The sequence below is a fragment of the Triturus cristatus genome, chromosome 6 (assembly GCF_964204655.1).
Source record: "Triturus cristatus chromosome 6, aTriCri1.1, whole genome shotgun sequence".
In the NCBI taxonomy this organism is placed as follows: domain Eukaryota; kingdom Metazoa; phylum Chordata; class Amphibia; order Caudata; family Salamandridae; genus Triturus; species Triturus cristatus.
This window is the reverse complement of record NC_140589.1, coordinates 1,057,046,507-1,057,060,370: the sequence shown is the minus strand read 5'-3', so window position 1 is coordinate 1,057,060,370 and position 13,864 is coordinate 1,057,046,507. Positions and strand designations below refer to the sequence as shown.

General features: G+C 44.1%; 1 protein-coding gene across 14 annotated transcripts in view; it reads left to right on the top strand.

Moving 5' to 3' along the window:
• EPB41L2 (erythrocyte membrane protein band 4.1 like 2) overlaps window positions 1-13,864 on the top strand; it is a 680,749-nt gene that overhangs the window by 208,902 nt on the left and 457,983 nt on the right. The gene's annotated exons all lie outside the window — the stretch shown is intronic.

Here is a 13,864-nt window from a genome sequence, read left to right as displayed (position 1 = left end):
CATATTGCTCCTATGTTCACATATTCTTTGTTTCACTTTGCGACATGTCATTCCTATGTATCGTAGGGAGCATGGGCAAGTGATCATATAGATCACATGCGTTGAGTTGCAGTTGGTGTGATTTTTAATTGTCCACTTGAATCCCAGTAGGAGTTGTATTGCTTTGGTAGGTGTGGTGATGGGACAAACTGAGCAGGACCCACAGGGGTAATGTCCAGTAATTGGTGGCATGTTCCATAACGTGTTTGTTACCTCAGTCTTGGTCATCGTGAGTGGTCTTGTATGGACTAACATGTCCTTTAGATTTTTAGTTCTTTTATTAGCAAATCTTGGTTTTGGCCAGTCTAGTGCTCCTGATGTCAGGATCCGCCAGTTTTTGTTAATGATCTTCTTACCATTGTTCGAGGCTATGCTGTATGTGCTGACACATGTTGTAATGTCCTGTGCTGCTTCTTTGTGTGTACTTTCCAACAGACTCTCTCTCGGTTGGTTCCTGGCTCTTTTCTGGCATTTATTGATGGTTCTCTCTGGGTAGGCCCGTTTCCTCAACTTAACACAGATCTTTTGCCTGGTTCTTGTACTCGCTTAAGTCACTAGAATTGCGTCTCAGGCGGAGGAATTGACTATATGGGAGGTTGTCCCTGAGAGGGCGCGGATGAAAGCTGTTGTAGGATAAAAGGCTGTTTTTAGATGTAGATTTGAAGAAGGTTCTAGTTTTGAGCCAGTCATTTTCAATGTAAATGGTTATATCTAGGAAATAGAGTTGTTTTTTGTCTGTAGTGTAGGTGAACTTAAGACATTGGTCTCTTGTGTTGATCCATCTGTGGAAGTCTTGTAAATTCTCTTTGTTGCCTTCCCAGATTACAATTATATTGTCAATGTAACGCTTCCAGAAGCGTTTTTTTGGCAGGAAGGGGTTAGTCACATTGTATATAAAGGTAGTCTCGAAATTGCTCACATACAGCCCTGCCACACTTGGATCAAATGTACTGCCCATTGATGTACCGTGGCATTGTAGGTATAGAGTGTCATTATACTCAAAATAGTTCTCAGTGAGAGCTAGTTTGCAGAATTCTAGAACGAAATGTCTGGGAGTTTTAAAATCCCATTGTTCGTTGAATAGTATTGTTTCAAGGGTGTCTAGGGTTTCTTGTTGCGGTAAGCTCGTATATAAGCTTTCAACATCAAAACTCACAAGGAGCATTGTCTCCTCTGAGTAGGTCTGTTCTTTGAGGTGGTTAAGTAAGTCTCTGGTATCTTTTAGGTATGTTGAAGTTTTCTGTACTAAAGGTCTCAGGTATTGGTCTGCAAATTGTGAAAGTGGTTCCAAGATGGAACCTATACCTGAGGCGATTGGGCGTCCTGGTGGTGGTCGACGTTCTTTGTGAGTCTCTGCTAGTGAGTAAAAATAAGGTACTCTGGGTGTTTTAGTCCTAAGGAATGCTGCCTCGTTTCTAGATATCCGGTCATGGAGTTATGCCTCACTAACCATAAGTTCTATCGTTCTGTGTCGTTTTTCTGTGGGGTCTATGTTGATTCCCTTATAGAATTTTTCGTCCGTTAGTAAATCCAGGCATTGTTGGTTGTATCCCTCTTTTGTTAGTAAGACTATGCCTCCCCCTTTATCTGCTGGCTTGATCACTAGATCCTTATTTTGTCGCAGTTCATCAAGTGCTTGTTGTTCTGATCTTGAGATATTCATGAATGGCTTCTTGGTGTGATCTTTCAGATCCTCAACTTCCTGCATTACTCCCTGTTCAAACGTTAGTATTTCAATGGGAACTTGGTGGTTGAGAGGGCAGAAAGTGGATTTTTGTTGAAGTTTGGTGTCTCCTTCTGTCGCATAATCTTCCTGATCATTCGAGAAGGCTTTACGTTTTAGTGTTCTGCAGAATTCGGACATTTCGCACTGTAATTTGAAAGTGTCTAGAGGTGGGGTTGGGACGTAGCCTAATCCTTAAGAACTGTTTCTTGTTTCTGTGTTAGGACTATTTCCATCAAATTGACTACGAGTTTGTCGTGCTTGGTCCTGGTTTGGCCCCGGTCATGCTCCTGGTATGGACCTGTCGTTCTTGATCTGTCCAGGTTTCTCCTTTTCTTCTGGTTCTTTGGGTATTCTGGCCTCGCCCTAAAATAAGGGGGCCTCTGCATGAAATTAGATCCCATTGGTGGTCCCATTGGAAGTGGACCTGGATAATGGGGGTTCATCCACCCTTGATAGTTGTGGTTGAATGGTTGGAACAAGGGGGGTGGTTGGTTGCCAAAATTGGGTGTGTGCCATGTATTGGGTCTCTGACGTTGTTGGCGTCTGTTTTGGCCTCTGTATTTTCTTAGTGTTATGCTTTCATCACCGCTCCAATCTGAACCTTCTGTGGAGGTACCTCCACTGGAATCATTGTCGGATTGTAGGTCTGGTGCTTTGTAGTCCTCTTTAGTATAGGGGTGCATCTTTTCCATTGAAAATCTCTTCAGGTCTTTCCCTAATTTTTGTATTTTATCCTGTCATGTATTCCTTTGTCTCATTCATTACCCGGTTGATTTCTTCCAGTTTCTTTTTATACACGGAGATGTGCACCATCCCTTTCAATTTCATTTCGCTCAGCTGGAGTTTTATTGTCAGTGCTTCAGTGAGTCTCGTCGCTGTTTTTATGATAAGTACCAAATAGTCTCTTCTGCATTTCCAAGAAATGGCTGACCAATCCTTGCGGAAGGCTAGGTCTTGTAAAAGATACGTGGAGCATTGTGTACCCAGAGTCCTCTGGGTGCCGCATTTGCACGGAAGTATTCGGTCATGATAATGCCATGGATCGCAGTTCTTACTTGTTCCTTTTTGATCTCAGAGCGCTTGTACCAATCGTTGGTTTGTGCTAGTGTCTGTGTCAGATCACTTTCTTGTAGTAGTGAGGGAAGGGAAAGAATTGCGTTTATTTCTTCAGTTGAGTAACTTAGGCCTAGATTCTCAGCCATTTTTAGTCCCTGAGTGGATCTCTTCTTGAGAGGATCGCTTTCAAGCCTAACCAATTTGGGGGCGTGAAGAGATTAATTTTGATCTGAGAGACTCAGATTGTCTTCTAGAGAATAGCTCCCACAGCTGTGCGCTGCTAAGGTTACGATTCATCAGGTGGGGGGAAGAAGGAAGGGGGTTTGATCCATTCAGCTTCCTTGAAGTAATGCTCAATATCAAATAGGGAATGGATCACTTGACCTGATTAACCAGGGTTTGCAATATGTTCAGATAATAACCCTCATTCACGTATATAGGTCAGTGGCGGTATATCTTGATTCTCCGCCAGGTTTAAAAACGTGACCACATCATCATAGGGCTTATTTTTGTATGCTTACCTCTGTCCGGAGGATGAACCACTGGTTAGTGCAGTAGTGATCAGAAACAAGTGAATCTCTGGTGAAGTGAATTAAAAAGGCCTCATATATCCTAGACAATATTTTAATTGGTCCGGAATAGAGGTGAGTAAAAACAGTGTGGTGCGTGAGAAGACGGATTAGCAGTCGAACGCACTCTGTGTCCAAGGTAGGTCGACATGTTTCAGCCCTTGCGCTCGCCCTTGTGGGTCGGTGGGGGCTTTCTTCAGGACCTCGAAAATGTGATGGTAGCTATGTCAATTGGTATAGCTGCCTAAGTAAACGATTTGTAGTTCGGTCTTCTTTGGGAAGGTCATGTAGTACCTGTTTTGTTGAGAGAAGGTGGTGAAAAAAATCATGAAGGTTCACAATTGGCACTTGTTTTGTATACTATATACACAAAGGTATCCCCCAGTTAATTTGAGGCCTAAGAGGAGGGGGGAAAAGGGTAAATACAATTAGAGCAACCTCTTATCTGGCCGATCTAATTTCAAAAGTGGTGATTACTCAAACAAGACATTTCCCCATGAGACAAAATGTCAGCACAAACACTACTTAGTAGGACAAATTCTACACACAGAAACTGTTTTCATTCTAATTGTTTTTATTTATCAAAAACATTTGTATTTTTGTTTTTTTTAATATACGTATATTTTTTGAATATTTTAAACTCCAGTTCTCATAAAGATATTTACAAATAAAGATAAATTCATATTATATTTCAATTGAAAGAAAAATCACAGCTTGATTCTATCCATTTAGATACACATTATAATAACCTCCAAAAAGAACACCATCATCCTTCCATTCTCACCTATCATTCTCATCACACATGCCATCAATCATACTACACAAAAATAACAGTAAAATGACAATAAAAGCACATCTATGGTGGGGTCCTATTCGCTGTTGCTATCCCTCATAGTTGTCAGAATAAAGATTTAAGCATTCACTGGTCCATTAAGTTTGTTTCTGGTTAATTTCTGTTTAGCTTAGTTCTTAGGTAGGACTCCCGGATGTGTAATCACTGGTCTACGCACGTTTCGGTGAAAACAACAATTTTATATCACCTTCTTCAGGACCAAGAGAAAAATACTTTACGTCTGTATAGTGGTCTGGGGGTCTTTCTGCAATAATACAATAATAGTTTACATGAGACAGGGGAATGTCATTTACTGCAATGTTTATAAAGAAAAAATAACTTAATCAAGAATCATCTTATAAGGCGGCCTGGAAACAGAGAAATTTCTAGCGTCATCTCATTACTCCTGATTCACCTTATCCCGTGTTAAAATAGGGAAATTGTGATTGAATATAGCTCAAAGAAGTTTGAAAATCCCCAAAGTGCTCTACAGAGTGAAATCAGTGTGATAGATTCCTTTGTTATTATATGCATAAGACAAACCAATGAGCCTTAAGAATATAAAATGAATATACCAAAGTAGAAAAAAGAGAAAAAAGAAAGAAATTAAATTAATAAGGCCTACATACATCTTCAGACATAGAAGTATCTATAGTTCAGTGAGGTACTGCAAAATCCAAATTAGTGTCGCCAATCATTTATGTCGTCAGCGAGAAGTTCTACAATTAAAGGCGAAAATACTTATTAGTCACCATTGATTAAAATCCCTGTTTGTTATCACTACTTATAGGGATCAATAGGTAGTAGTGGCTTACCCCTAATCAGTGTATTCTTGTCTACGACAGAGATTCTTTAATTTAATTAAGTTGGAATCCAGTAGTATAATATAATCGCTATATGTCATCCATATCTTTGAAATTATTGTAATTCCATCTGTAAAATAAAAAAACAAAATTGGATTTATCTACAGTTTAACTAATTCTAAGGTTTTATATTGAGAGGCACAAAGCGATCAAATTTCTAAATATCTCTTACCCATGTAATGGAGAAACCGGTAGTTTCCCAATTTGGATTAGTGGACCCTTTCTCTTGTATTTTAAATTTTTTATATGGTTTATTTACTTAGTAGAGCCTTCTCAGAAGTTCAATCTGTGAAAATAAAAATACATTGCCTAAGAGACAACAATTATAGAGTTAACCACACATCACTAAATGCGATAATGGAAATGCCTACTCTGTGATGAATATCGGAGCATAGATGCATTTTAGCTGTTGTTGAGGTCTATTTGATTAGTCCAGAAATGTTCTATAATCTATTTGTCACAACTTTGATTCAGAGACAGTGTTCATAAATATTTACTACCAATAAATATTGTTTGCGGTATATTGGGAACACCAAATAGTTGTATTAGGGGTATTACTACATACAGATTGTTTTATATTAATACAATAAGGGTATCGATAGCATGTTTGCCCTGTATTTTCTAATGTGTCTATGAGCTGGAAATCAAGATATCACTTATGGGTTCGACTGATTGTAAATAATTGTCTAGGCTACATAGATAACAAAATAGCTGCAAGATGATTTGTGTATTTACATATAAGGGAAATGTGATGTGATAAATCAATACATAGTTGTTTTTAACAGCTATTTTCTTCAATATGAAATCTCATACCACTATGAAATTATCCTAAAAACTGGTACATACACGACATAATGTCTTTGAAACCCAATATTACAATGTATTATATAATGAAAGTCTGTATGTACCTACATATGTGCAAAAAAGACTTCGTAGCTATATTTCAGAATATTTTCTGTTATTCAGACAAATCCGATATTTGTCGAACCGGCAATGACAGACATTTGCTGCTAGTATATTGCGGACGCTGTTATAGTCCGCATTACATTTTATTGTTATTCCCTATGTCTTATTGTAAAAGGGATGTTATTACATACACGCAAGCCGTTTGTTATACGCATTTTTTTATTGTGTTATTCCCTATGGCTTCCTTTATAAAAGATAGTATTACATTGTAGCAGGCCATTTTGTGTTACCCTAGCTGGGGTTTCAATGGCTTTTTTAATACTGTGCTCTTTTTTTATATTTAAGAAAGAAGGGAAAGACTTCTACGATACACAGATTAAGATAGTTGCCTAAGCTACATTAATGACATATTTATTAGAGACGGAACTATGCTTAATCTACATTTTATGTGTCATTTAAAGAAACGTGCATTTGTTTATTATCCGCAAACGCTAACTTAATGCTATACTTGACAGTGCTTCCAAATTACGCCAAACACGAGCACATACTGAAAACTGTATTTTCTATATAGACTGGGTATTTTTTGGCGATGGTATCTAGAGGTCTAACAAACAAGCATTTACAATGCAATGGATTCGGCATTGTTAAAGTTAGACCTATTGGCATTGCTCCTGACATTTAAAAAAAAAAAAATATTTAAAGAAACTGCATTGTTATTTACAATGTCAATAGCTTAATTACTCTCAAATGCGAGACATATTGCATTTGCACCCACACACAGAGCCACACACACAAAGCCACCCACACACACACAGCCATCTGCGCTCCCTCAGCCGGCTTGCGCAACACACACACACACACACACACACATCAGTGACACACTAGGCACACCACAAGAAGAGACTCCACACAAGTGTATATAAAAATATCCTTTGTATTATACATAAACATTAGATCACTGTGCCACTAGGAACTTGTCATAGAAATGCATGGATCGTAAATCTCTTTGACACTAGGCAACTGTCATAAATATAGAGATCGTAAATCACTTTGCCATTAGACGTAAAACACCTTAGACCACACTCACATTGTATGTTATGTAAATCGGATCAGACCATAAGCACACAACCCTAATAGTCACCTTGCCATAAGGCACTAGTAATAAACATTGCAGTTAGCGTACTGAAGCACTTATTTGTAACTGGCACATTAGTCGGCAGACGCCTTGCACTATACATAAAGCACATTTGCAAACAACTCGGCAAACATCATGCTGCCCCTTCACATAACAGTTGTTAGTCTGGCTAGTAAAGTCTCAGAATGACCAAAATCATGACATCAGATCATAGAATGTAGCAGTCCGGTTACACATCAGTCACCTCTTATCACAGGATTTATAATACTTTGCTGTGTGCAGAGATGGCATTCCTGTATGTTTTATACATTGCCCCTCTGGTCAAGGTATGTGCCCAGATAGGGAGGGCAGACAAGCCCTGCTGCCATTGGCGGGAAGACCTCGCTGGCTCCCCCGCAGGCCAATATTCCAGTTGTGGCTTCCTGTAGTGCCAGGCAACCGCATCAGACCCGATGCAGCCTCCATAGGTCCCCGACAGACACGCGTAGTCTTTAGGGTCTACGGGGGCGGTCAGTGGCCCGCGAATTCTGCTTTGGAGGTGTTTATGGGCTGAGAATAGAGACGAACTGCCCCCCCCCCCCCCCTTTTTGTAATCAGTCTTGGCACTATGCTGACAGTAATGTCGTCTGATTGCCCGCTTTTTTCTCGGCTCCGCTCCTGGCATCTCCTTGGAATCCTTAGAAAACCTGGAGGGCAGTTTTCTTGCCCGCTGTGTTTGCCCCAGCCATGAGTGTATCCAGACCATTCAATCATTGGCCTCTCTTTAGAAACAAGACCTCCCGACCCCCCTTCTTTCGGCAAGGAAGTAGTGGCATTGCCAAGGAATTCCAAGGTTAGGAGACATAGACGACCGTTGACATGACAACGTGTCAGCCCCTACGCCTCTCCTACTCCTGCTCTTCCTCTTTCACCTCACCTCATTGTGCCCGCAAGAGCCTTATCAGTTTGTGAGTTGCTGCTCTCCTCGCTGCCAGATGTTCCTGCCTGCCCCTCCCATGCCCACATGTTTGTTGTCACTAGCCCTGCGGATTGTGGAAAGCCCTCTGCCCACCCTCCTACCTACTCTCACGTGACCACCCCTCCAGAACCCCGTCTGTGCGCCCAGGTTTCCAGTCACGTAGCAAGGTGATACGAACTATAGCTTAAGTGGAGAAGAATTGTCCCCCCAAATCACTATTTCACACAGCATTTTTTTTGGGGGGCGGGGGGGGGGGTGGGGGGGGGTCATGTGGCGCGAACACGACCTGAAGGAATCAGAGCGCTTTACATATGATCACCAGTTGCTTTACACACGGACTCACTCATTTTGTTATGCACAGGCAGATTAAGTAATTTGCCCAGAATCACAGGCTGTTGAGCGTACCTGCCGAGACTCTATCCCTGTTCCACAGCTTCGAGGTTGACCGCTGTAGCGCTTACTCCACATCCTTGCATCCATGCATGGTAGGGGCATGGAACGCCCCCGTACTCCAGGGTCCCAGTGCTACTGCAGATGCTGCGCCATTGATAGCTGTGCCTATGCAGTTGTATCAAGTTTTTGCCCCATCCTCTTCTTGAACCCTCAGCTGAGAGCACTGTGGTGCCCACAATTCTGTCCTGCCCCCGCTTACACTCCCTGATGGTCCTCCTCATCCGACCCCTCCAGAGGGAGTCCTGTTTGCCTCACCTGCCCCTAGAAGTCGGCGCTTTTAAACCCCCAACAACACTTTTGCCCCACCCCGCCCTCCTCACCTGCTTGTCGGGCAGCCCTCTTAATTCCCGTACCAGGGCCAGCAGCAGGCCCGGGCCCTCCATCTCGGCGGCGGTACCCGAACTCCCCATGGCTGTGCCGTAAGGGAAGCGCGGCGCTGTGCGCTCCACGGCCGAGATAAGACGAGGAGTACACCCAGGCCCAGCCCACACACCCGAGCGCACCCCGGACACCTCCCAGAGCACCTCCGGACAGGGCAAGCTTGCAGCACACAGACAGGGCAGGCACACCCCCCCCACCCTAATTTTAACTTAATGCATGGCGGTATGAGCAGAGCCATTGCCTCTGCAGTCCCACAGCTTACTTTACGCTCAGGTCCCGGGCGGCGGTGGTGATTTCAGGGGCACAGCGCTTTCCTTCCTCAGCGCGTCGCAGTGCCTTAGGGATACCATGCTGCCTGCACGCGCCAGTAGGCTCTGATTGGTTGACAAGGTCCACCAATCACAGTGCTTATTTGGTAGTTGCCAACCAATCGGAGAGCCGACTGGCGCGTGTAGGCAGCGTGAGCAAGACATGCCTCTGTCTTATTGGCGGGTTTTAAAAAAGAGAAAAGAAGCGAAAAAACACGCCCCCGAATCGCAAAGAGACGGGGCTTGCTTGGAGAGACAAACCTCTTCTCCAATGGCTGACCAGCATTTAAGAGGCCAGCCAATGGAGAAGAGGAGAGAAGAGAGGCGGGTTCAAGCCCCTCTTCTCCAAGTCATTAAATCTCGCTAGCCGAGACCTAAAAAGGGATTTGCCCATATTTACTACTAGTGGTACAATCAATCTAAAAAAACTCGACACTGAACGCTTCCTACAACTAGCAGTATGGCTTACCCGTCTCTCTTGTCTGCACCTGCGCGCCTTGGAAGGTATTTTACCTATATATATGGCAGTCATCGGCACCCCGCATACCTACCTGCTCCCTGCTGACGAGAGGCAATTACCTCGAAACACGTGTCCAGGGATGGCATTATATTTCTATATACTCGTGGCGTAGGCGTACTCACCGTAGCCACTACACTATCCAGAATCCTTTGGGGTTATTTGCAGCATGACGAGCAGTGTCGCGACCCATTTACGTAAATTACCCGTCTCTCTTCACTGGTGCTACTGGTCAAGTCTGCATAACCCCTTTTAACTGAATATGTGTGCGGGAAATACTTTGATGGTGCTGTTTTGCCACCTACTGGACAATGCCGAATAGTTTTCTTTTTGACTGTTTTGCAATTTTGAACAAGCAAAAGTGACGCGGCCGCCCGTGAAAGCAAAACTGATCGCGATCGCGTAAAAGAGAAGGGGGGGGGTTAGGAATAGGGAGGAAGAAGCAAAATCGAGTCGGAAGAGGGTGGGGCGGAGAAGGAAGAGAAAGCCGGGCAGGTGGAGAGCGAGGGCTCTCTGTAAACATACTGAGGGAACCACGTATGTGTGGCTGCAAAAGTGAAAGTAATTATGCCAGCGATGCGGAGGAAGAGATAAGAAAGGCAGATGGCTGGGTGCGAGCGTGCACGCAAGCTTTATGCCAGGAAAAGCTTGTGGGTAGCACTTTGAAAAGCCCCTTACTAAAAGTCGAGCAGTAGCACATGCGCTGCTCTAGGCTCGACCTAAAAAAAAATGGATCGCATTCTGAAGATCATAGCGGCTAAAAACGAAGACCTGGAAGCCAGATCCAGAACGAACAGCGTTCGGATCTTGGGAATTTCCGAATCTACCAACACCGGGAGGATGGAGCAATATGTGGTGTATTTGCTGACCACTTACTTTGGGAAGGAAACATTTTCCTCGCTGCTGGTAGTTGGAGGGCACATCGGTTGGTGGCGGCGAGGTCCCTGGTTTGAGGGTATGTTGGCCTGCTAGGGGTAACGACGGAGGTGGGGTTATCACTCACCGGCAAGTTGGGGATGCCGATGGGGGTAGGAGGGCAAATAGTCGACTCAGTACAATCGAGCAGGAAGGCAGACCTAAACAATCAGATGTTAAAGAGGCGAGACTTAGAGAGGGTAGCAAGGTTGACACCTTCAGTAATGCAAGATCGCATCGCATAGCAGGTAGCAACAAGCAGGCAGGCCTGAGCCTCCTAACATGGAATATTCGGGATCTTGGGAACCCACGAAAGCAAAGACATCTCCTACACTACCTAGATAGACCCAATATCCATACAGCCCTGTTGCAGGAAACCCACATGACCCTGGCTAATGCCCCCACGTTTGCGTCACGATAGGCAAAACATAGATTTTTCTATTCCTCCTACTCAAGGGGAACGGCCATCATTGTGCAGAATCAGACTCCAAATGCGGCGGAAGGAGCCATAAACTACCCGCAATATTTAATTTTGGGAAGACTGGTCTCTTATTCAATTACAATGGTTAATTGCTATGAACCCAACATTGATGATGAAGTGTTCTACACCACTTTGTGGGGACTTGTCGTTGACATTGGCTCCTCCTACGTCATTTGGGTTGGAGATTTCAACCTCACTCTACAACCAACCCTTGATAGCTCTCACCCTCAGCCACACCACTACACAAAGGCTCAGTGCCAACTACAGTCAATGATGGAGGAGCACTGCCTGATTGACACCTGGCTTTTCACTCACCGGGCCCTGAGGGAGGGAACGTGCTATTCCACGTCCCACTCCAGCTGGTCCAAACTGGACTTCTGGCTGGTGTCCAAGGGAATTGGGCCATGGATCACTCGCGCTCAACACTTAGCCAGAACATATTCCGGTCACTCCCCAGTAAGCCTGAGGCTATGCCTGCCAGAAAACCCTGCCGCCTACGTGTCCTGGAAGCTCCCCACACAGTCGCTACGAGACACCACATTTAGATTGCGATTGGGGAAATGAAAGAATTTCTCGAACGTAATGTAGTCCCGGGTGTCGCCCTAATGACAGTCTAGGAGGCCCTGAAGGTGACTATATGGGTTATATGTATTGCTTAAATCTGGCGCATCTTAAGACCTCAGAAATACCTTAAAGTGCCTGGAGAGGATGCTACGGGATTTAGACTACTGGGGTGGAGAGGGTGCAAGCTGGTCTAAAGGAAGCCCTTTCAGAGTATCAAGCTGCAGCTGAACGCAAGGGTCTGTTCTGTAGTAAATATCACAGAGCTAAGCTATATGGGTAGAGGCCGGGGAAAGCGCTTGCAGAGATAATGCACAAACCACATTTTTCTAATGTTACCATGGAGATCCTGAGTGCATACGGGACATCCCACAAAAACTCTGAAGAGCTTCTGCAGGCTTTTTTGGTGCACTACTCTTTGCTGTATGCATAGCGAAGAGAGGTCCCCTTAGACATAAACCCTTATCTAGATAAGCTAGCCCTTGGGTGGCTGAGTGACAACTAACGTGAATTTCTCACAGCTGACTTTGAAGAGGATGAAATAAGAGTTGCTATTATGCAACTGGGGTCGGGCAAAGCTTCTGGGCCGGACGGGTTGCCGGCTGAATTTTATAAAACATACATAGACACGCTGGCTCCCCTTCTCAAAAAGCTCTACGAGGAGGTGCTACAGCCTGGAACACTCCCACCTACTATGAAAGAGGCCCTCATTATATCCCTCCCAAAGCCGGGCACGCCTGTTGACAGCACGGACTCCTACATGCCTGTGTCCATAATAAATTGCAATGTAAAAATATTGGCTAAAATATTGGCAAATCTCCTAAGCCTGCTGAAGGATGGTCTTGTACAACCGGACCAGGCGGGTTTCATCCCGAGGAGTGCCGGGATGGGATGTTCCGGGGAGTACTTTGGGCGATGTGACCCCTGGGCGATGTGACCCCTCTCCGATGGGGCTGTTATTGTACATTGGACTGAGGCAAGATGTAGCAGCATTCACCCCGCCAACTTAAGCTCCTTTACATGCTATGCTTCAGGCCGGTAGCCCTTCACATGCGGTAGCGCAACTATACTGTAGTGAGCTCACTGTAAGGAAGCAGCCGGGGGGGGGGGGGGGGTCTCTACTAAATTAAAGGAATGGATGCAGGATTTTGGTATAGTGCCAGGAACAATTAACCATATACTCCAAATTATTGTCACTTAGCTCAAGACCCCGAGACATCTGGGAACCACGAAAGACTTACTTACTGCACACCCCACTGGAAGCAGACTTTCCAGGAGCCCCACCTGCACCACAATGGGACAATGCTACCTAACTAGCACCCCCATGCAGCACCTCTGATGAGAAGGTCACAACTCAAGTTTGATGTCATGCTAACCAGATGTGCAAGTGCTACTTCATTCTGCTCTGATTGTGTAGAAAACAGCCTGGACTTTACTGTTTAATGATACTTATCATCTATCGCATAAGTACCTGCCTGTAAAAATGATAGTTTTGTGAAAAGTGCAGTTGGATGGTGTTTACTTACAGTGACCAGCAACATTTTATATCAACGCTGTGGATGAGTACAAATGTTCAACTAACAGGTTTTGGCAGTAAAACAATTGTTTTAACTGAGTATTTTAAGTAGAATGATTGTATGATATTAACAAATTCATTAATGTTTAATGGACTATGGTCTAAATAAACATGTTATTGATTGAATGGAAAAAACCTGAAATTTGTCAGAAGATTTGTCTGACATTTGACATCTGTCTTTGATGCGTAGCAACTGTGACAAGATAAATACAGAATTTAAAGGCATCTTTATTTATTGCTTGGACTTTCCCGAACCACCAAAAATCCGCTTGTGACCCACCAGTGAGTCGCGACCCACTGTTTGGGAATCATTGTATTAACCTCTTCAGTGCCCAGGACGAGATAGTCTCGTCATGGAGCACGGTTGCGCTGTGCCCATGACGAGACTATCTCGTCATGAACCCCACCAACTAGTGCAACGCCCGGCACAGGAGGGGGAAAGGGCGTGGCACTGAAGGGGTTAAAGGAAATCCAGAACGGTAACCGCGTGCTATATTCCCATAGCGTAGTCCCAGGTTTACGGTATTGTGCTTTATCATGTCATTATAAATTAGTGATTGCAAAATAAAATTATTATACTCCGCTTCC